Consider the following 22,545-nt stretch of genomic DNA (forward strand, 5'->3'; position numbering starts at 1 on the left):
TGAGCACAACCTGCCAATGAGAGGTGGGGAGACCTTTGAACCGGAGGGCAAGTATAACCGCTTTCTACACGGTGGCATTCTCTCTTTCGACCTGCCCATTACCGCGTAGGTTATAGCTGGTGATCCTGCTTGAAGCAATACCACACTCAAGAAGGTACTACCGCAGCTCCGCACTCATAAACGAGGACCCCCTGTCACTGTGGATGTAACTTGGGTACCCGAAGATGGCGAAGATGTTGTGCAGGGCCTCCATGACTGAGGAGGAGGTCATGTCCGAGCAGGGCACAACGAACGGGAAGTGGGAGTACTCGTCGATGGCCGTAAGGATGTAGGTATTACGGTTGGTCAAGAGTAGGGGCCCCTTGAAGTCCACACTGTCCTTGGTCGGCAGCGGTGGTGGGTCCCTGGTCGGCTGCGGCGGCAGTGAGCTCAGCAATGATGGCAGCGGCGGGTTCAGCGGTGATGGCGGCAGAGGATCCTTGGTCGGCAGTGGCGGCAGCCATTGAATTCGGGGCTTGGGCCTGGTCAGACGTTGCTTCATGAGGGAGGGTGAAGGAGGCCAACGTCATTGTGGCAAGGGTGGGTTGTACCTTCCACACTCGGCATCTGCCCCATGATGTCAGGCGCTGCCGCGCAGTGGAGCCCTCACTCTCATTGGACGAGAGCTCTGAGGAAGAAATGTTTGAATGGGAGGATGGCGGTTGGGCCTCACACGAGGCACTGTGTTTGACGGTGACCATTTTGAAGTGACAGACTACAGCAAAGTGGCTGTTTTTAAGGCACTTCTGGCACCTGGCTTTTCTCGCCGGGCACTGGGACCTGCTATGACTGTCCCTCCCGCAGAAATAACACCTCAGGGTTGCATCGGGCAGCGTAGCAGCAGCCAACAGGCCATCAGTGTGTTGGGGGGTGGTAGGCTTGAGGGAGGGCATTCTACTCACATCAGAGCATGGAGTCCAGCCCGGAGAGTACACATCCATACTTAAGAGCGCATCCTCCATTGTCTCTGCAATCCGGATCACGTCCTCTAGGTTTTCTCCTCCATGCTCTAGCAGGTGATGCCTCACCTTATTCGATTGGACCCCGGCCACTTAGGCATCCCAAATGAGATCGTCTGTGGTCTCCGCAGCAGTTCTGTCTGTGCAGGCACAGTCCCTGCGCACTGCCCTTAGTGCTTGAATATAAGCTCTAAAGGACTCACTGGGCTGTTGCCTCCTTGTCACTAGTTTGTACCGAGCATAGACCCTGTTCACCAGTCACTCATCGAGCCCTTTCAGCACCTTCATGGCTGCGGCATAAGTGGTCATGTCCTGGTTGCTCTGGTAGACTCTCGGGGACACCATAGTGATCAATATTAGTTGTAGATGGCTGTCCTCTATCATGGCAAGGTCAGAGATTTGTAAGTATGTTTCAAAGCACCTCACCCAGTGCTTAAAGTAATTCGAGGCTGTGGGTCGATGTTGAGGCATTCCAGCCATAGCATACGCTCTATCCCTTCAAAACTTTCTAGTTAATAAAATTGTAGAGCATGTCGAAAGAATCAAAGGCTTGTTGATCCAAATCAAGGCTTTTATTAACTAGAAGACTGAAGTGAATTACATGTAGGTCGACCAGTCCAGAATGACTGGTCTGGCTAGGAGCAACCCTTTAAGACCTGCCAGAAGGCATGGCTACGCTATCAGCCAATCTGTACATATACACATTGGTGATAGTATCTGTATTATCACAAGCACCAAGCGTTCATTAAATCTTTAGTATTGAAAACAAGAACAATTACACAAGAACATTAAGGCAGCCAAGGGAACTTGTAAGGAGTTGTCTACATATGGCCTCGGACAGAGGATTTGGAAAGACTAAGTCTTCACAACAGGATTATTTTGGCAACGAGCATAAAATTGCTAAAGCTTATATGGAGAAGGCTCTTTCTTGGTCAGTTATAAAACTAGATGACACAGAAGGTTTTTCAAAGAGGATATTTTAATGCCATGTAAGATATCAACTACATGCATGAGCTTGACATGCCTGCTGAGGTGCTAGTTAATATAAGGAAGTTGTCCTACCAACTGAGAGATATATGAAGAACCGTGGCCTGTAACTTACAGACAGAAAACAATCAAAGAGCCAGCTTTAAAAATATAGGGGAAATTTTCTTGAATGGCAAGTGTGGATTGCAACAGATATTTGGAGATATCAAAGATGCTCTAACAGTGAGCAGAGATGTGGGGAGGTCCAAGTCACAGCCTCATCCAAGAATAAAATGAAGTATCTTTGCCACTATTGTGGCACTTGCAGATAAGGAAAATTATGGAGGAATTAAGGAAAAGGAGAGTTTGCCTGCTGTGAAGTGCTGTTTGTTCCGTGGAGGTGGACATGCTTTGGGGATGTGGCCACAGTTGGAAAGGAGGGCACATAGGGAGAAAATTGCTTTCCTAAAAAAAATGGAGTATGTCTGAGTAAAGGACACATCAGAAAAAAACTGCAGAAAGCAACTCATCTGCAGGATATGTGGTTTGAAGCATCCCAGATGCTGCATATCCAGCAAAGAAAGATGGAAGTGGAAAAGGAACAAGCAGAAATAAAGGAAGCAGCTGAAAACAGTGCTGAAGCCTCTGTTCTGACAAGTGGTCTTAAAGCTGGTGAAGACCACTGCAAATCTCAATAGTGCCAGTAAAAGTCAAGGCTAGGAATGGAAATGTAATAGTGCATACTTATGCATTTCATGACCCAGATAGCCCTGCACCTGTTGAGGGAGAGAACAAGGGGCTTTAAGGCCAGGGATCAAGATCTTTACAAGAAGTCCAGGTTCAACCTGCGAAGGCCATCTCCGAAGCAAAGTGGCAATTCTGGAAGAAACTAGAAGCAGAGACAGGTACATATCAGCATTGCAGGGAGTGCAGGCCATTACAGCCTACAAAGTGAAGGCAAACATTATAGATGGCTGTGATGCTTCATTACCCAATGAGCTGAACACCTTCAATACCTGCTTTGAGAAGAAGAACCACACAATGCCTACTAGAATCCCTGAAAAGGCTGAGAATCCTATAATATCTGTCACTGAAGGTGAAGTCAGAACATCATACAAGAGGATTAACCCTTGCAAGGTGTCAGACCCTGTCAGCGTACCTGGTAGGGTACTGAAAATCTGCACCAACCAACTAGTTGGAGTGTTCACAGACATTTTCAACCTCCCATTGCTGCAATCAGAGTTTTCCATCAGCTTCAAAAAGGCATCAATCATCCCAGTACCCAAGAAGAGTAGTGTGAGCTGCCTCAACAACTACCCCTGTTACTAAAATATTTCCTGGATTGCTCTATCTAGAATACAAAGAAAGATTGATTAGACTGGGTCTTTAATTGATTGGTGTGCAGAACATTGAGGGGGGATTTGATCGAGGTATTTAAAATTATGAGGGGGATGGATGGAGTAGATGTGAATGGGCTCTTCCCCTTGTGGGAATGTGAGATTGGAATGAGGGGTCATGAGTTAAGGGTTAGGGGGCAAAAGTTTAGAAGTAACATGAGAGGGAGCTTCTTCACTCAGAGAGTGGTGGCTGAGTGGAATGACCTTCTGGAAGAGATGGTTAGGTCAATTTTGTCATTTAAGAAAAAGTTGGATAGGTGCATGGATGTGAGGGGATTGGAGGGTTAAGGGCAGGGTGCAGGCAAGTGGGACTAGAGGAGTTCACTTAAATTGGTGTGGACCAGAAGGGCCAAGATGGACTGTTTCTGTACTGTAATTGTAACATGGTTATGGTTAAAAGCAGAAAATTTACAGTTTAAACAAAAAGGAGTCAATGATGTTCTCAAGTTTGTCTTCCTACCTTGGTACAATTCAGATTCCTTATTCAGAATATTCAGTGATTGCAGAAGGAAGAAGATATTCAATTTCTTTTCAATGGAAGTACAGTTGAGGACAATGACAACATCATGGATAAATAGATGCTTTCATTTACACAATCCCTAATCCAATTTTTCAAAGCAGAAATGGAAGCATACAGACTCTACACTGTGGTGCCCAAACTAAACAAATTTGTGGACATGCTCACGAACTGGTATGTGCAAATGAAGCGTAGAAAGGGTGAAAATAGTACTGAAGATTGTGAAAGAGCTTTGAAAACTTTGCTGTTTTATTCGACATGTGTCGGCTGATGACACACTTTACACCATTTATCACTAAACTTATGCACCAGAACATAAGGCACTTGGTTGATCCATTCTATGGAGAAAATAAGGATACCCAAAGCATTCACTACCTCATGTTCCCACAAGTAAGGGAATCTGTTATTGATAAATGTATTGAAATAGCAGGCACCCAAATGCAGTCAGTTGTTGAGCTTGGAAGAGTGATCCAAGACAGAAAGACCCTTCCTGTTAAGTATCTTTTGAAAGAAGGTTGTTATTTACCAGGATTCAGAATCCATTAGAGAGGGCTTGGAATTTATGTTCTGGAAATGAACCATTGATCGACAAACTTCATCAAAACTGTCAACGCCATTGAAAATGACCAGCAAGAACTACTAAAAATTCCTGAAAATGACAAAATGATCTTTCTTCAAGGAGGTGGAACTCGTCAGTTCAGTGCTGGATATTTAAATCTTATTGGATTAAGAGAAGAGAGGAGTGCAGATTATTGAAGCCTGGTCTGCCAATCCAGCCAAAGAAGCAGCGAAGCAGAGAAATATGGAAAAGTGAATATTGTGCCCCCCAAGCTTGATGCGTACAAAACTATTCCTGATCCAAGCAATTGAAATTTAAACCCGAATGCCTCTTATGTTTATTATTGTGCCCATGAGACTGTTCATGGTGTGGAACTCCCCTTTAACCCAGACATAAAGGGAACCGTGCCAGTCTGTAACATGTCCTCAGGATTTCCTTCAAAGCCAGTGGGTGTAACCAAGTTTGGTTTGATTTTTGCTGGAGCTCAGAAAAATATTGGATGTGCTGGGGTGACTGTGGTAATGATCAGGGAGGATCTTTTGGGATATGCACTGAAAAAATGTCCAGTCATTTTTGACTGTAGTGTGCAAGAGAGTTACAGTTCTATGTACAACACTCCAGAAATCTACAGTATTTACATTATGGGATTGGTCTTGCAATGGGTCAAAAATTCTGGGGGTGCTGAAGTGATGGGTCAGAACAGGGCTGTGAAATCAAAGCTGATTTATAAGTAATTGATGGATCAAATGGATTTTGTATGTCTGTCTGCTCAACCTGTAGAAGCACAACAAATATTCCAATATGTATTGGAAATGCAAATGGAGACAATGTTCTTGAAACAGTTTCTTGACAAAGCATCTAAAAATAAAATGATAGTGTTACGAGCCCAAAGGACCCCAAAACCCAGCAGCAATAGACATTCACCAAGACAAGTAGTTACTTAAACAAAAGTTGTTTTTAATTATCTTTAAACATCAAAATCGAATCAAACTTTAACTTATCTCTATTAACTTAACTAACCAAACTTAACCCTCTTCTAATTCTAAGCGCACGTGTATGTAATATGTGTGTAAATTTAAGAAAAGTTCTTTGGTTCACAGTTCAGTCTCACTTCTCATTCTTCCAAATTCACTGGTTGCAGGCAATTCTTATACTGTGCACAGAATTTAACATGTATAAAGTTCACCAGGCTTTGGTGCTTGAAAGGTTTACCACTCAGGAAGGTTCTCGTAGGGTTTGCAGCGAGAGATTTGTTGTTCCAGGATTTCCACAACTGAGGTACCACCGTTTGTTACCTCAGTGTCTTGCTGATGAAACTTGCCCCATCAGGGTTCTCCAGATGATAACCTCTTTCTTCAGGCTACCACAGAGTTCATTTTTATTCCTCTTATTCTAAGAGAAACATCAGAGAGATAGCAATTCCAGCCATCCGCCACTCTGGAGTTTGTTTCAGTTCCAACCAGCTTCTCCTGCTTGTTTCAGTTCTCTCTCTCTCTCTCTCTCTCTCTCTCTCTCTCTCTCTCTCTCTCTCTCTCTCTCTCTCTCTCTCACACACACATCTGATATACCAACTGCCAGAAAGTCCATGTGACTCTCTCACTTGCAAAACCCCTGACCTCCAGCAAACAATAGGAGTTAGTCTTCATGGTCAAGCTGTTGTCTTTAGGTAAACAAAAAAAAACCCAGGTGTGATCTTTCTGTGCACTCTGTCACATAATGATAATGATGTGAGATTAATTCAACTCATTAATTAGATTGAAGTTTACCCATCATCTGAATAGATTTGAGGGGAAACAAATCTGAAATGAAAAAGGAAATAAAATGCTGGAAATGCACAACAGATCAAGCAACAGAAAAAGAGAGTTAATGTGTCAGAGCAAGGATCCTTTATTGTAACTGCAAAAATGAAAAACAAGCTAGTCTTAAGAGTTTTAAATTGTAATGAGAATGAGTCTTGAAGAGGACAAAGGGAATATCTCATAACTTTTTACCTTTTTTAAAATATAAATTTATTTTTTTTAAATGTAGATATACAGCATGGTAACAGTCCCTTTTGACCCACAAGACTGTGCAGCTCAATTACACCCAATGGACCTACAACTCCCCCATGCATTTTGAACAGTGGGAGGAAACTGGAACACCCAGATGGAACCCACATGGACACATGGAGAATTTACAAACTCTTTACATAAAGCGCCAGATTCGTACCATGGTCCCGATCGCTGGTGCAGTAACAGCATGGCACTAGCTGCTATGCTAATCATAAATGACACCAGGTTTGCCATGGTGATACATTGTTTGCAAACCCTCAGATCAAAAGATTACAAAAGGAAGTATGAGACAAAGTAACTGAGGGGGCATTTCAAAGCAGTGAACAGAATCCAAAAGGAAAAATTTAGAAATGCCCAGAAGATGAAGGATGCAGTGTCTGAAATTTTTGAATTCAATATCAAGCCGAGAAGATATGATATGCTAAAATTGAAGAAGACGTGCTACTTCTCATTTATATTGAACCTCCTTGAAGCAATGCAAGAGCCCACAGATGGATGGATAGGGCAGATGCGGTGTGGGGTGGAGAATTAAAGTGCCAAGCAGCTAGAAACTGAGTCAAGTGGAGAATGATTCCCGAAAAGAACACCTTAAGATTAGGAAAGATGCAATGTTAGACATGTGTAATGTGGAGGGTCACGTGACCTCTCCATTGGGAACCAGATCGGAAGCCTCCACATCTGTCAATCAAGGTTAAAACCATCCATGCTGAACACTCACCTTGTAATTGGCTTTTTCAAAAAAACACGCACATCGCCATTGGCTCTGTCAATCACCTGCCCTATTTTGGACATACCTGCAACAACCCCGCTGACCAGCAGACTCACTCCAAGTCACGAGCCAGAGTCGACGCTGGAGAATCGATGGCAAGATGTGTGCCAGTAATGGTTGCTAGGCTTTTGTAGTTCCCACTAGTGAACCATCATTTGACTGTGTATGTTCTTCTTAATTAATTTCAGCGCTGGACCTGCACCATGGTCCGACACTGAGATTAATCATATTTAGCATGATTAGTAGTTATTAGCTGCTTAGTTGTGGCTGATGTATGTACCTTGGGTGAGTGAGTGTGATTCCTAGTGGCAAATTTTCTGGCGGGCAAAGAAAGACTAATCTGCGTCCCAACTCATTGCTTCTTGAATCCTTTGAACTTGTTCCTTTACATAAAAATATTTAACCATTTATTTTTCTTTTGGTTTTTCTTCTTTCCCACTTGTAAGTTATGGTGACTAGGTCTTCTGATATTACTTATATTGGGGCAAGACCAACTTTGAAGGTGTAAGACGAAAACTAACTCAAGTTTAATTGTAACTGGTTGTTTGAAGGAAGAGAAGGATGAGGAAAATGGGATGTTTTCAAGAGTCTAACGTTCCTGTTAGAGTGAAGGGTCAGATCAGACATGAACGCTTTGGAAGTTTGGATTGCAAGGGAAATTCAGGCTCCCTTTAAGATCAAGATCAAGATCAAGAAAGAGGCCTGCAGGCAGGTATAAAAAAACTGGGATCAAATGCATGCCTGGAGATGTTCTGAGATCTGAGGAGCAAGAAACAAAATCAGGAGGGCAAAAAGGGGACAGGGCTAAATCTTGCAGATGACATTTAGGATAATCCCGAGATTTTATATAAAGGGGAAAAAACAATGCATCCAGAGCGAAAAATACCCCTCTGGGATTAATGTGGTCAACTCTGTTAAAAGCCATAGGTGATCGTCAAGTTCGTTGAATATGTTTCCTCTGTTTTTACTATGGAGTAAGGTGTGAGGACTGGGGAACTTAGGGTCATCAATGAAAGTGTCCCAAGAACAGTCAAGATTATGGTTGAAATGGTGCTGAAGGTCCTCATCTGCATGAAGGTAAACACATCTCCTGGGCCTGATCAGATACATCCAAGGACTGTGGAAAATTAGAGATATGAGTTTTCATTCATAACAGGTGAGGTGCCAGAAGATTGAAGGGTGGCAAATGTTGTGCCTCAAGTCAAGACAGCTGCAATGAAAAACATGGGAACTACAGGCCATTGAGACTGATATCTGTGGCTGGAGAGTATAAGTTGCTGGAGAGTATTCTGAGGGAGAAGGTAGACATACACTTGGATAAACAAGGGCAGATTAGGGATAGTCAGCATGGTTTTGTGACTGGAAGGTTATATGTCAGAAATCTTAATGAAATTTTTGAAGATGTGACCAAGAAGGTTGATGAGGGCGGAGCTGGTCACTTTATATTTAGGGATTTAATCAAGGTATTTGATAAGATTCTGCATGGTAGGCTGCTCTGGAAAGTTAAATCACATGGAATCAAAGGTGAGATAGTAGAATGGATAGAAAAATTAGCATTGTGAAAGAAAATGGAGGGTGATTGTGGAAGATTGTTTATCAGATTTGAGACCTGTGACTAGTGGTGTGTCACAGGGTTCATTGCTGTTAGATTTAGATGAAAATGTACATGACATTATTAGCAAGTTTGTGCACCACTTTAAAGTGTCTAGCATTGTAGATAATAATGACATGTGCCAAATATTGCAGCAGGATCTTGATCAGTTGGGCAGAGAAATGGTTGATGGAATTTAATGCAGAAAAATGTGAGGTGTGGCATTTTGGAAGTCTAATGTGGGTAGGACCCACACAATGAATTGTAGGAATCTGGGAAGTGTTGTAGAGCAGAGGGATCCAGGAGTACAGGTAAGTACTACCTTAAAATTGGTGTCATTGTAAAAAGGGTGGTCAAAATGTCTTTTGGTGCTTTCATCAGTTAGAGTATTGAGTATAGAAGTATGGGAGTCATGTTGCATTTGCTTAAGACATTGGTGAGGCCCCATTTGGAGTATTGTATTAAGTTTTGGTCACCAGTCTGCAAGAAAGATGTTGTGAAGCTGGAGAGGATCTAGGAAAGCTTTACAAGGATGTTGCCAGGATGCAGGGGCCTGAGCTCCAGGGAGAAGTTGAGCAGGCCAAGGATTTTTTACCTTGGTGTGCAGAGGGATGAAAGGTTATCTCAAAGAGGTATACAAAATCATGAGGAATGGATTGGGTGAACACAAGCAGTCTTTTCACTGGAGAAAAGGAATCAGACATCGGCTTCAGGAGTGTAGGGAGAGATTTAATAAGAACCTGAGGGGCTCAGAGGACGGTGAGGTAATGAATGAGCGGATGGAGGAGGTAGTTGCGGCAGGTACTACTGCAATGTTTAAGAAAAAAAATTGGATGGATACATGGATAGGATTGGTTTGGAGGGATATAGTCCAAATGCAGGAAGGTGGGACTAGTGTGGACAGAACATTTTGGTTGGCGTGGGCAAGTTGGGCAAAAGGGCCAATTTCTACATTGAATGGCTCTATGGCTCTAAATTAATTTCTGGACATGTATGTTTATTTCTTAATCATCTGTTACAGATTACAGAATATTTTCTAGGTCTTTGAAAAGGCCTTGCTTTCCCTATAATATTTATCAAATGCATATCTCATAGCTTGGCAGAGAATTGTGCTCATAGGCAATATTCATAATAGCTGTCAACCTTAAAGAGCATTCCAGAATTCCAAGCCATTCTAAAAACATATGTCTTCATAGAACAGAATTTAATAATAATGGTATGTTTCTACAGTATTTCCATTCATATTTTATGACCCCCAATTGTTAAGGAACATTTATAATTTATGACATCAATGAGATATTCTACAGCATGTTTTAAAAGAAATAAATACAAATGGAAATACATTTGAAATATGAAAATGTAAACCTTTCAATGCCGGGATCTGAATCACTGCAAATCAAACTTGTGATAACAGAATAGTTCTTTTCAATCTGAAAGATTTACCAGTTTCAAACAAGTATTGTTATTCTTTCAATAGGGGCCTGGATTTTACAGTTAGTACAGAGAGAAAAAAAAACCCCACAGTGCTTAACGTTAACCTCACAGATAACTGCTCAAAATGTTTTGGCAGGATTTTGAGCACAGACTTTTGCTAATCCACTATCTGTTCCAGTACATTTCCCTCTGCAGTGCATGTAATTTCATGGAGCAAAGGAAGACCATGACACTTATCAACCAAACAGAATGATGACTGAAGAATTTTCACTGAGAAATTGGAAGAATAAAAACAGAAAAATTTGAATTTAGATGACAGACAAAATAATAAATAAACTGAAAACTCTTGATGAAAGTATCATCAGCTCAAAACATCCACTTTGCTTTGATACTGCCAAATCTGCTAAATATTTTTAGCCTTTCGTATTTTTACCTCAGAGTTCTATCACTTGCTGTATTTTCCGTTGAGATAACACTGTATGTGTATAGAAAATGCAGCCTAATTTAATCCATAATATTGACAGCTGATATCTTTAATGACATTATTAGCCACAAACTGGATCTACTTATTTATCCTTTCTGCATTTAGCCTCTGCTTCGGCATTTATTCCCAAGAACAAAGGAAATAATTATTCTTATAATTCGTTCCAATTAGGATAGCAGTTAGCACAATGCTATTACAGCACCAATGACCTGGGTTTGAATCTGGCTCTGTCTATAAGGAGTTGGCATGTTCTTACCTTGACCTGTGACAGTTTGCTCCAGGTGCTCCAGTTTACTCCCACCCTCCAAAATAACATAAAGTCTTATAGATTAATCGGTGCATTTGAGCGTCATGGGTCCATGGACCAGCAGGGCCTGTTACTATGCTGTTTCTCTAAATTGAAATTGTACTATAACTTAAGCATCCCCTTTTCACTTAACTAAAGCAGTGAGAATTTTTCTCCAGGGTAAAACTTCTATGAATAACTGTTATGAAATCATTTTGTGTCATCAGTACACGAAAATGTTTGCCAAAAAGTTCCAATTTCACTCTACAAATAAATAGTCCTGGAACACATAGACCATAAGATATAGGACCAGAAGTAGGCCATTCAGCCCATCAAGTCTGTTCTACAATTTCTTCATAAGCTGATCCATTCTCCCACTCAGCCCACCTCTCTTGAATTCTCCATTTAACTTGGATACTCTGTCTATTCAGATACCTATCAATCTCTGTCTTAAACATACCTAATGACTTGGCTTCAACAACTGGCTATGGTAGCAAATTCCAGAGGTTCACCACTCTCTGGCTCAAGAAATTCCTCTGCATTTCTGTTTCAAATGGGCACGCATTGATCCTGAAGTTGTGCCCTCTTGCCCTAGAGTCTCCTACCATGGGAAACAACTTTACTAAATCTGCTCAGTCCAGATTTTTCAGCATTCAAAATGCCTCTATGAAGTCCCCCTCATTCTTCTGAACTCCAAGGTGTACAGACCAAGATCCATCATATGTTCCTCAGATGTTAATCCCTTTATTCCAGAAATCATTCTTGTAAATTTTCTCTGAACCATCTGTCCTGCACTAAATCAATGATTTAGTGCAGGACAGAAGGTATGACACATGATCAGAAATTATGTGTTTTGAATTATATCATGTAATGAAACAATCTTTCTTCCCCAAAACATTCTGCCTCCAAAACCATTTGGCTACTAACATATTGCCTGGTACTTTTTTCTGATATTGCACTGATAATTTAAAATGACCATATATGCTCAAGTAATCATCAAATTTTGGGAACAAAAAAGGGGGGGGAGGGCATTGACTTTTACACGGGTCATACTTTTGACTTCATAAGTACCTGCATTGTTCAAGGTGTCGGGAGTTCAGATGGCCAGGACCGAGTGGTAAGTCCGGGGCGTAAGGAGCTCTGATGGGCATATTGGGAGTTCGGATGGCTGGATGGCTGGGGTGAGGATCTGTGGTCGGGAGCTCATGTATGTGGGGAGCTGGGGCAAAAGGAGTTTGGATGGATGGGCAGTCAGGGGATTGGAAACTCCAGTGGGCGGGTAGACGGTGACAAAAATAAGGGGGTCGACTTTTACACTGTGCATGGTATTTCATACCTTGACAAAGGGCTCAGGCCTGAAATGTTGGTTATCTTTCACTTCCTGTGGATGCTACATGATCTGCTGAGTTTATCCAGCATGTTTGTGTATTGCATTCAAGCCCAGCATCTGCAGACTTTCTTGATTAATTCTAATGGTGTTCCAGCTGTGGCCTTACTGAAACTGTGCAGCTGTAAGAAAAAAAAGCCTCTCTGTTCTTAAACTCCACCTCTGTTGCAATAAAGGCAAACATTCAGATGTGGTGGTGAACCATATGAGAAGGTCCAAGGGGTTTGGCTGGGTAGTGCTTGGGAAGTTGAAGAATGCAATGTTGTGTCAGAATAGAAAGTATGGTTTACTTGTGGAGTGTCTTCCAGAGCAGATTGCCTGTGAAATGGAGGATGTCTTAATGGATCCGGATGCTTAAGGCGGCTATTCTGCGTCATACTCAGCCATCTAGGGAGACTCATATTGCCCAATTACTAGTTGATTACAGACTAGATGATAGGTAACCATCACAGATGTTGAGGAAATGGCACAGGCTAGCTTGAACAGACCCTGTCAAAGATGATTATTGGAAACAAAAGTTCCTTTGATGTTTCCCTTGTCATGTTCAAGAACATTTGGTGAGCGACTTTTGAATGTCCTCCCTCAATCTGTTGGCAGATCATGCTGACCTTGTTATGCCATGATCTCTAAGCAGAAGATAGGATTGGCTACTTCCCCAGCTAAAAGAGGCAAATAGAGCTGAAACATCTGCTTACTGCACCTTGTGAAATGCCAGCACCTTATCAATTGAAGGTGGCGCCAGGATCATATCAATCAAAGATAACGGAATTGGAGCAACAAATAGCAGCACTGACTACGCAGATCCAGGCATTGGGCACACAATGGAATTCCTTCCGTGGACCTGGTTAGAGTCATGATAGTCGAGGATGTAGTAGAGGCGACAGGTGGTTAATTTGTTGGAAGCATCGGAGGTTTGATGCTGTTGCCTGGACCTGTCAACCACCTTGCGACTTCTACAAATGGCAACTGGGAAATGACCAGATCCAACAGTAGAGGCAACTGCTGCCCATGGGCACGTCAGCCACCAAATTTTCCTCAAACACTGTCTCTCGGTTGTTTAATTTCTTGTCGATTATAGAGCAGAGAGTTCAGTGGTCCCTCCAACCACAGAGGAATGCAGACACCCCGATATGTCATGTGTTCTTTCAGCTGTGAATGATTCTCATATTCAAACATATGACCAGAGGTCACTCACATTTGGTTTCAGTCTCAAGAAACCTTTTCAGCAGGTTTTCACAGTTGCAAATGTGACAAATTCGATTTTGGGAGTGGATTTCTTGTCATATTTTTCTTTGTTGGTGGATTTGAAAAATTACTGTGTCATGGACCAAAGCTCTTGTATGCAAGTGAGTGGCATCTATCATCCCTCAAATGTCATTAGCCATCTGAGGAGCCTTCATCCTGGCTCCTGCCCTTTATGAGCCTTGCTCGTGTTCCCCTCACCTAATGACCCCATTGTATCATCTCATAAGCATTAAACATAAGCTCGTGTTCCCCTCACCTAATGACCCCATTGTATCATCTCATAAGCATTAAACATAAAATAACATGATATAGAGACTTGGGATCCACTGGTAGCCTCATAGATTACCCTTGGATCATCTTAAATTCATGAAATCGGAATTCGACCACATGCAGGAGTTGGGCATTGTCTGCAGATCTGACAGCTGCTGGGCTTTACCGTTGCACATGGTTCTGAAAAAATCTCCTCGGGATTATCATGCCCCGAACAATTCTATTGTGCTTGACTGATGCAACATTCCAAATTTACAAGACTTCTTTGCAAACATGCATTGTGAAAAAATATCTATTATGAGCTTACCATCTAATTCCAGTTGAGCCTTCCGATGTCGCAAAGATGGCAGTAATTACCCCTTTCAACACGTTTGAGTTTTTGTGAATGCCAATTGGTTTACAGAATGCAGCTCAGACATTCCAAAAATTTATGGAGCATGTAGTCACCGGCTTCAATTTTATGTTTGTTTCTTTCTTTGGCTTGGCTTCACGGACGAAGATTTACGGAGGGGGTAAAAGTCCACATCAGCTGCAGGCTCGTTTGTGGCTGACAAGTCCGATGCGGGACAGGCAGACACGGTTGCAGCGGCTGCAGGGGAAAATTGGTTGGTTGGGGTTGGGTGTTGGGTTTTTCCTCCTTTGCCTTTTGTCAGTGAGGTGGGCTCTGCGGTCTTCTTCAAAGGAGGTTGCTGCCCGCCAAACTCTGAGGCGCCAAGATGCACGGTTTGAGGCGATATCAGCCCACTGGCGGTGGTCAATGTGGCAGGCACCAAGAGATTTCTTTAGGCAGTCCTTGTACCTCTTCTTTGGTGCACCTCTGTCACGGTGGCCAGTGGAGAGCTCGCCATATAACACGATCTTGGGAAGGCGATGGTCCTCCATTCTGGAGACGTGACCCACCCAGCGCAGCTGGATCTTCAGCAGCGTGGACTCGATGCTGTCGACCTCTGCCATCTCGAGTACTTCGACGTTAGGGATGAAAGCGCTCCAATGGATGTTGAGGATGGAGCGGAGACAACGCTGGTGGAAGCGTTCTAGGAGCCGTAGGTGATGCCGGTAGAGGACCCATGATTCGGAGCCGAACAGGAGTGTGGGTATGACAACGGCTCTGTATACGCTTATCTTTGTTTACATCAACGATATTCTGGTCATGAGCATGCATGAAGAGGAGCACAAGGCCCCCCCCCCCCCCCTTATCTCATTGTTTCAGAGGCTTGATGAGTTTGCCATTATGATCAATCCTAGTAAATGCATTTTTGGCACTGGTGATCTTATATTTTTTCTACAAGTTACGTAACATGGTACTTTGCTCAATAAACCAAGAGTACTAGAAATTCAAGAATTTCCTGCACCCATTACGTTTGGCCAGTTGTAATTTATTTTTAGGCTTGATGAATTTTTATTGCCAATTCCTGCTGAAATGCTGCTGCATCTCTATTACCCCTTAGTGAATGATTAAAAGAATCTGCTAAGTCCGTGTTCAAAAGACCATTAACTTTGGGTGATGATGCTGTGCGTGCTTTCAGCGATTAGCCATGATGCTTGTACATCAAAAGCCCAACACCTTGCTCTCTCTTACCACAGATGCATCTGTCAGTGGTGTGGGAGCTGTGTTAGAACAAGTCCATGGGCAATTGGAACCTGTGCTTTTCATCTGCTCAGGCAAAATATAATACATTTGGTCACATGGCAATGAAATCTTTGCATCTGCTTAGCATGAAACATATGCTATCCCTGGATTGATGTAGACAAGGAGACTTCACATTGCAACATTTGAGTCAATCTGGATGAAATGTGGCAGTGCAATGATCAGTGTGGTATTCAGTTTTCAGCCCCAGATGTAGAGGAGAGACTTAGACCCCAACAATTCATCTGTCTAACATGCTAAATGTTCAGCAGTACCTTCTCCCTTAAAAAATGGTATTCACTGTGGGGAAATTATTAAAGTGGAAACTTTTCCTTTTGAGCAAAAGGTATGATTTCTTTGTGAAAGCTTTAATGGATGCAAGAATGTATGTAGTTAATGCCTGTAATGTGTGAAATCTGCAGTGCTGGCAAATTTCAACTTCTGAGATATCACTTGCTCCTCTTGAAATCAAAATTGATTTAAAAAAATTCTTAAATCGAGTTTCTGATTGACAACTCAGATAGAGCAGTACATAATAAATTGAAAGCAACACCAGAAATCTTCTCCATTGACTTGGTATAAGCCACAATGAGGAAGCTAAGAGCCCACATGCCTTCATGGAAAGTGCAGACCAGGCTCAAGGGTGTGGCCAAAGGTGTTCCTGTAGGATATCACAAAATTTAGGTTTTGAAACCCTGGGTCTGAAAATTAGACATGTCTGATGAGGATGAGTTATTTTTGTTGACGCTGTGTGAGGAAGCTTTTTGCTGACAAGAATATTTTTGTCTCCTGCCTTGAGGTCCTCATCATTCAATAGCTAGTCGTTGTCAAAAAAAACTTTCAGAAAAAGATTGCTCTTCGTCGAGTCTCTACTGAGGCAGCCATTGGATAAGCATCTTAGCAACTAAATACATAACAGATAGAGCACATTGCCTGATATTCTAGTCAGCCAACTACCCTAATATCCATCTCTTGGTCTACTGTTGAAAATTCTGCAGTGAATTTTGAAGTTTCCCAGTCAAGTTCTTCTAATATCAGCAAACCACCTCTTTAAATAGTGAGTACAGCAACAAATTAGAACACTGTATTCCTAAATCTTCTTGGATGGCCCAAGGAGACTGTGGAAACTATTGCTCACCCCTAACATCCCCTAATGAGTATCCAAGGATGCCGTGGCATCCGGTCTGGATGGAGTATGGGTGAGTGCTGAAAACCGCACATCTTACCATCTTACCAATGTATTCACAGATATCTTCAACATCTCACACTGTAAGGATGTAGCACCCTTAATGTAATGGTGCATTAACAACAATGTCACCAAAACCAAGGAGCTGAGGTGTACAATCCATTAAATGTTGGTGAATCAGAGGTGGAGAGGGTAAACAAATTTAAATTCCTGGCAGTCACTATCTCAGAGGACCTTTTCTGGGCCCAACACACTAATGTCATCATGAAGAAAGCAAGTCTGCCCCTCTACTTCCTCATGAATTTTCAGGGGTTTGGTATGAAATCAGAAAGCTTGGCAAACTTCCACAGATTTGTATTGGAATGTGTGATGACCGGCTGCATCACTGCATGGTATGGGGGCACCAATACCTCTGAGCAGAAAGCTGTGTGAAAGATAATGGACACAGCCTAAAAATCACAGCCAAAACTCTGCCCATCGTCAAGAAAATCTACATTGAATGCTGCCATAGGAAAGCTGGAGCAGTCACCATCCAGGAAATATCCTTTCCTCACTTCTGCCATCTGGAAAGAGGAATAAGTGCCAGAAGACCTGTCCCACCAGGTTCAAGAGCAGTTGCTGCCCCTCCATCATTAGACTCTGAAATAACAAACTCAGTGAGAGATTCATTTAAGGACTCTTACTTTGCCCTCTATTTATTATTGAATATTTGTTTTCTGTATTGCACAGTTAGTTTGTTTACATTAACCAAAAATGAAATTTAAATTTAGATGTACATCAAGGCAACAGGCCATTTCAGCCCACGAGTCCGTGCCACCCAACTTACACTCCCTCCCTCACCCCGATATGCTTTGAAGTGTGGGAGGAAACCAGAGCCCCAGGGGAAAACCCACACAGACACGGGGACAATGTACAAACTCTTCACAGACAGCATGGGATTTGAACCCCGGTCCCCATTGCTGGCGCTGTAAAGGCATTGCACTAACCGCTATGCCAACCCTGCTGCCCTTTGTTTACATTTCTCTCTTTTGTGCCTGCATCTTGAGAACAGGTTTTTTTGCCGAACTGTCAAATAGAGTTTCTACCTAGCTCAGAGGGAAAAGAATCTCATGGTTGTATGTGATGTCATTTTTGTAATCTGACAATCTGAACTTTGAACTTTGGTTCAAGCCTAAAGTGCCAATTTATGTCAAAATCGATATTAGATGAACATTCATATTAATACCTGCCCAAGATGCCAAGACAATTCAGCTGCACCAACTTCATCCAGGAAGAGCCCAATGTGGTGATACACCACTATATGCTGTTACTTGGTTACTGGCACTGTGTACATGTATGGTTCATATGCATGGCTGGTCCGCCTTCCCTTGGTGATTCCACCCCCTGCAATCCCCTAATAAAGGCAGTAAATGCAGTCCCTCTCTCAATACGAGGACAAGCTGCTAAAGATGTGGATCTGCAAACATCCAACACCCCAGACTAATATGAGCTTTGGTTTATCTGCTTCAATGACTGCTTGCACGCCAGTGCTCAAGTCATGAGTACCGATAACGACAAACTATGCTTGCTGAGAGCAAGCCCAGCCATCGGGCTTACACCTTCATTAGAGGCTGGATGAGGTTTGATGAGGCCACAAGTAAACTCCAAAGCAGATACAGCCTGAAGACTAATGTGGTCTATGCCAGGCACCTCCTTGCTATGCATAAGCAATGACCCAGTGAGCCTTGAAGGAGTACATTCAGGCCTTGCACGAACTCAGGCATGCATACGGGGCTGTAAAGACGTAACTGCTGAAGTCTTCACAGATGAGCTCATCTGTGACACCAGCATAGCAGGCATCCGCTCAGATTACATCTGCCAGTGGCTTCTGGAACTCGATGATCTAACCTTGGAAAGGGCTGTCAAGGTTGTTAAACCGTTGGATGTAGCCCTCCATAACTTGGACACTTTCACATCCGACAACGCGGCTGGCTTGTGGGAAACACGGTTGCCGTCATCTTGGGATGCGGGTTCCTGCTCTGCCACAGCACAGGGGTGTCCCGACTTCACTACTGCTGCTACCGCCGCCGAACACTCAAAGTGCTACTACTGCAGTCAATCAAGGCAGCCTTGGAAGCGCTGGCTGGCCAAAGAAGTGGTAGGTGCAGGGTGTGGGAAGAAAGGGCACTACACTAAAGTATGTAAGTCCAACCCTTCCCTCCCAAGCAACGTTGTGTGCAGCCAGTGGGGGCAACCATCTTTGCCAATGTCACTTCTGTCCCCAAGCAACAACACCGTGTACACGCCGTAAAAGCCGCCAGCTTCCAAGCCCAGGATGATACCGACAACAAATCTGACTATGACATGTTACTGGCTTCCATTATAGTCGATCAATACAGCCCTTGTCAGCTCACTCGCTCAATGATGGAGGTTGAAATAAACAGACACCCAATTACCTGCCTGCTTGACAGCGGCAGAACCGAAAATTTTGTACACCCTGACATGGTGCAGGACTGTTCACTCGTGGAAATCAGTGACAGGGACAATGCTACCATCCTGACTGATGTCCCCAGGCCCAGCCTGCTTAGGAGACATGTCTGGGGCCACAAGACTCAGCATCACTTCCCACACATATGGATTCCCCCCCTCCCCCGCATCTAGGCACCTTAACCCAACCCAGGCACCAGCTGCTATGACCACCATGGTTGATCCCCACCACCCCACCCTGACTCCCATACTTTTCTGTCCCAGGTCTTTCTTTTTAAAGAAGGGATGAATGTGGTGATACACCATTGTATACTGTCACTTGGTTACTGGCACTGTGTATGTTTGGCTGGCCCACCTTCCCTCGAGACTCTACCCCCTGGAATCCCCTAATAAAGACAGATAGGCCAAGTTGCTCCCTCAATATGAGTCCTGGGATCAGGCCAGAACAGGAGCATGGTCCAAGTCTTATGGTATTAAAGCCTGTCATCCAGAAACTCCAGCCTTTTTGTATTATTGATAGTGTATCATCCAATTCCATGATTGGACTGAGTTTTGCATATAACATCCATTCCATGTGTAATCAAATTGTGCACAATTAGTATTTTCAAAGAAACAAGATTCAATTTCTTGTCTTATTTTCATTGGAATTATTTTTAAAATTTTATTTTAATCAGCTTTTAAAAGTGGTATCTTGATTTTAATTTCAGTCTAATTAATGAAATGTGTGGCACTATTAGAAATTTTGTGTTATGTCTCATCATTTTTATAGTCTCTTCATCGCCATCCCATTTTTATGAAAGTATTGTATTTTCAACTGTGTTTTGAGTAGTAGCACTGTATTTATTTTTAGATAAAACATGAATTGATTTCATATCTCCTCTCAAGTTATGGTGACAATTATCTTTTATGTGCCTGTTAACAATACACTAGATTAAGTATTTCTTTAGATGTTTCAATATTAATGAAAGGGAAGAGAATTTTTTTTCGGTGGATTAGCTAGCAATCATACTTTGGCAGATCATCTCCATTCACAGTTCAGGGCCCTCTGTAATTCATGAAGAGACACATGAAATTAATTCCAGATTTAAAAACTATTTATATTTTAAGGCATCAATTTTGAGATTGCAGACAGTGCACAAGATTACATGACATTATTGGGGCTAAACTGAATATATCCTTAAAATGGGCACAAATGTTCTGTTCTGATGCTATTTTCATCTTTTTCCCTTCCCCACTGCAGCCTTCAACCTGTACTACTCACACTTTTAATTGGCTGCACAACTCAGTAAGTTGCTCAAAATCATGAGTTCCTCACCCCAGTTGAAGTCAATATGTCCCTTTTAAGGTGATATGCTTTGAAGATGTCCTTATTGAAGCCAAGACTTAGGCTCAGTTTCTTACTGAAATTCAAATGAGAGGATTCCTTCCTGAAATTTGATATGGTCTTTTTCTTAATTTAATTTAGAGCAGCACAGAAATAAGCTCTTCCTGCCCATGAGTCCATTCTGCCCAATTACTCCCAAATGATCAAATGACCAGTTAGTGGCCTAATCTCAGTAAATCTGGAGGAAACTCACGTGGACACAGGAAAGATGTTCAAATTCCTTTTCAGACAGCAGAGGTGATGTACCATCAATAATTCACAAAAGACTGAGTAGTGAAGCTATCAGGCTTTTAATAGCTAAAGACTGGAACACTATCAAACAATCATCCATCTTTTTGACTGATCAGAGCAAAAGTAAAAGGGCTATAGGTAGGATCGGTCTCAGGAAGCGTGTCCAGTCTGTAACAGACTGGGGTTTACCACAGGAGGATTCAAACTCAGATCACTGGTGCTACAATACCATTACACCAACTTGAATGCTAACCAACTGAAGGACTTCTTCAAGGCCTCCTGCTCCCTCTTCCACCTTGCCTGCAAGGATTCTGCTCATTCTCTCGGACTCTTTGAAATCCAAAAGGAAATACCTATGAATCCACCTATATCTGGGAGCAACTGATTGTACAGAAGCCACAGGACCATGATCAGATCCTTTAACACCAGCCATCCATTCCCTGTAGACTCTCGAACTTTTAAAGAATTTCAGAAAACACTAAACACTTGTATGGTCACAGTTACAGCCAGTAGAAATTAATCATCAACTAACGAGAACAGGGTTAATAATCCCTTTACATTTACACAGCTGTGGCTTTTCCTGCTGATGAATGCATGAGCAGCTGTGTAAGGTTAAGAGAGGGCAGTAACTGGAATGCTGAGCTCCAAAATGGCAGTGGTGATGTTATAAGTACATGGCGCAGTCAGGTAATCCTGCATTCTTCTGGCAGGTGTTCACCATGCATAAACCAATACTCTAACTACTAAGTTATGTTGCATAACTCATGATATAAGCATCATCTGCCATTTTGTAATCCATCTGGCACCCATAGTTTTGAAAGAACAGGTAATGTCACATTATATAACTTTTTCAAATTTTAAGATTTTAGGCCTGGAATAATCTAGCAGTTCCACTTGGAATCTAATAATGGAGCAGTAATTACTCAACTGATGAAGCTCCTACACCAGTTTAGGATTTATCATAGAACAAATGAGCCCATATATTTGGGGGACTTTTTATCCAGTATAGAAAAAAGAAAAGAATAAGTCACAACCTTTCTTTAATCATCTTTTTAACAATTGATAATTTTTTTAAATAATTAAATATGTGTTGGTTTTCATTATTTTTACCAAAAGTGTCTACATTATTTTATTTTAATAGTTTTTAAATATTTTTGACTGACAGGTTCATTCAGAATCACTGGAAGTTCTTGACAATTTTGACAGAAAGTAAAGAGCACAAGAAATGAGTTGCCATGGAAGGCCACCTGTTCCCTCAAGCCTGCTCTGCCATTGAATTTGATATTGGCAGAACTGTCCAAGCTACAACTCCTCTTCTGGTTTCTTACTTGGTCTCAAATATCAGGGATATTCCCTCTGCTCTACTCATCCCTCCCTCACTTCTCTGATCCTGAACTCTATCACATTTTCCTTCTTTTACACAGCCTTGGACCTAAAAAAAAATGAAAAACTTCTTCCACAGTTGTTCTCTTACTGCTGAGTTTTATATTTTATTTTTGATACTTAAAAAAAGTCTTCACCAGAAAGTTCTTGTTTATTTTTCAAATATGGTTAGGCAACTTTCAATATCAACTATTGATAATCTCTCATCTTCCAACTAATGATAGCATTAATAACTGAATATACTTTAGGATGCACATAACATTGACTCATCGAGTAAATAGCTGAAAGAACTGAAAGACGGGTAATGCAGCAAT

At 42.2% G+C, this 22,545-nt stretch overlaps 1 pseudogene; it reads left to right on the forward strand.

The window, feature by feature from the left end:
- The first annotated feature begins 3,005 nt into the window (after positions 1–3,005).
- LOC138762465 (phosphoserine aminotransferase pseudogene) lies at positions 3,006–19,057 on the forward strand (annotated as a pseudogene).
- Positions 19,058–22,545: the final 3,488 nt, after the last annotated feature.

The sequence above is a fragment of the Narcine bancroftii genome, chromosome 4, assembly GCF_036971445.1.
Source record: "Narcine bancroftii isolate sNarBan1 chromosome 4, sNarBan1.hap1, whole genome shotgun sequence".
NCBI classification, from domain to species: domain Eukaryota; kingdom Metazoa; phylum Chordata; class Chondrichthyes; order Torpediniformes; family Narcinidae; genus Narcine; species Narcine bancroftii.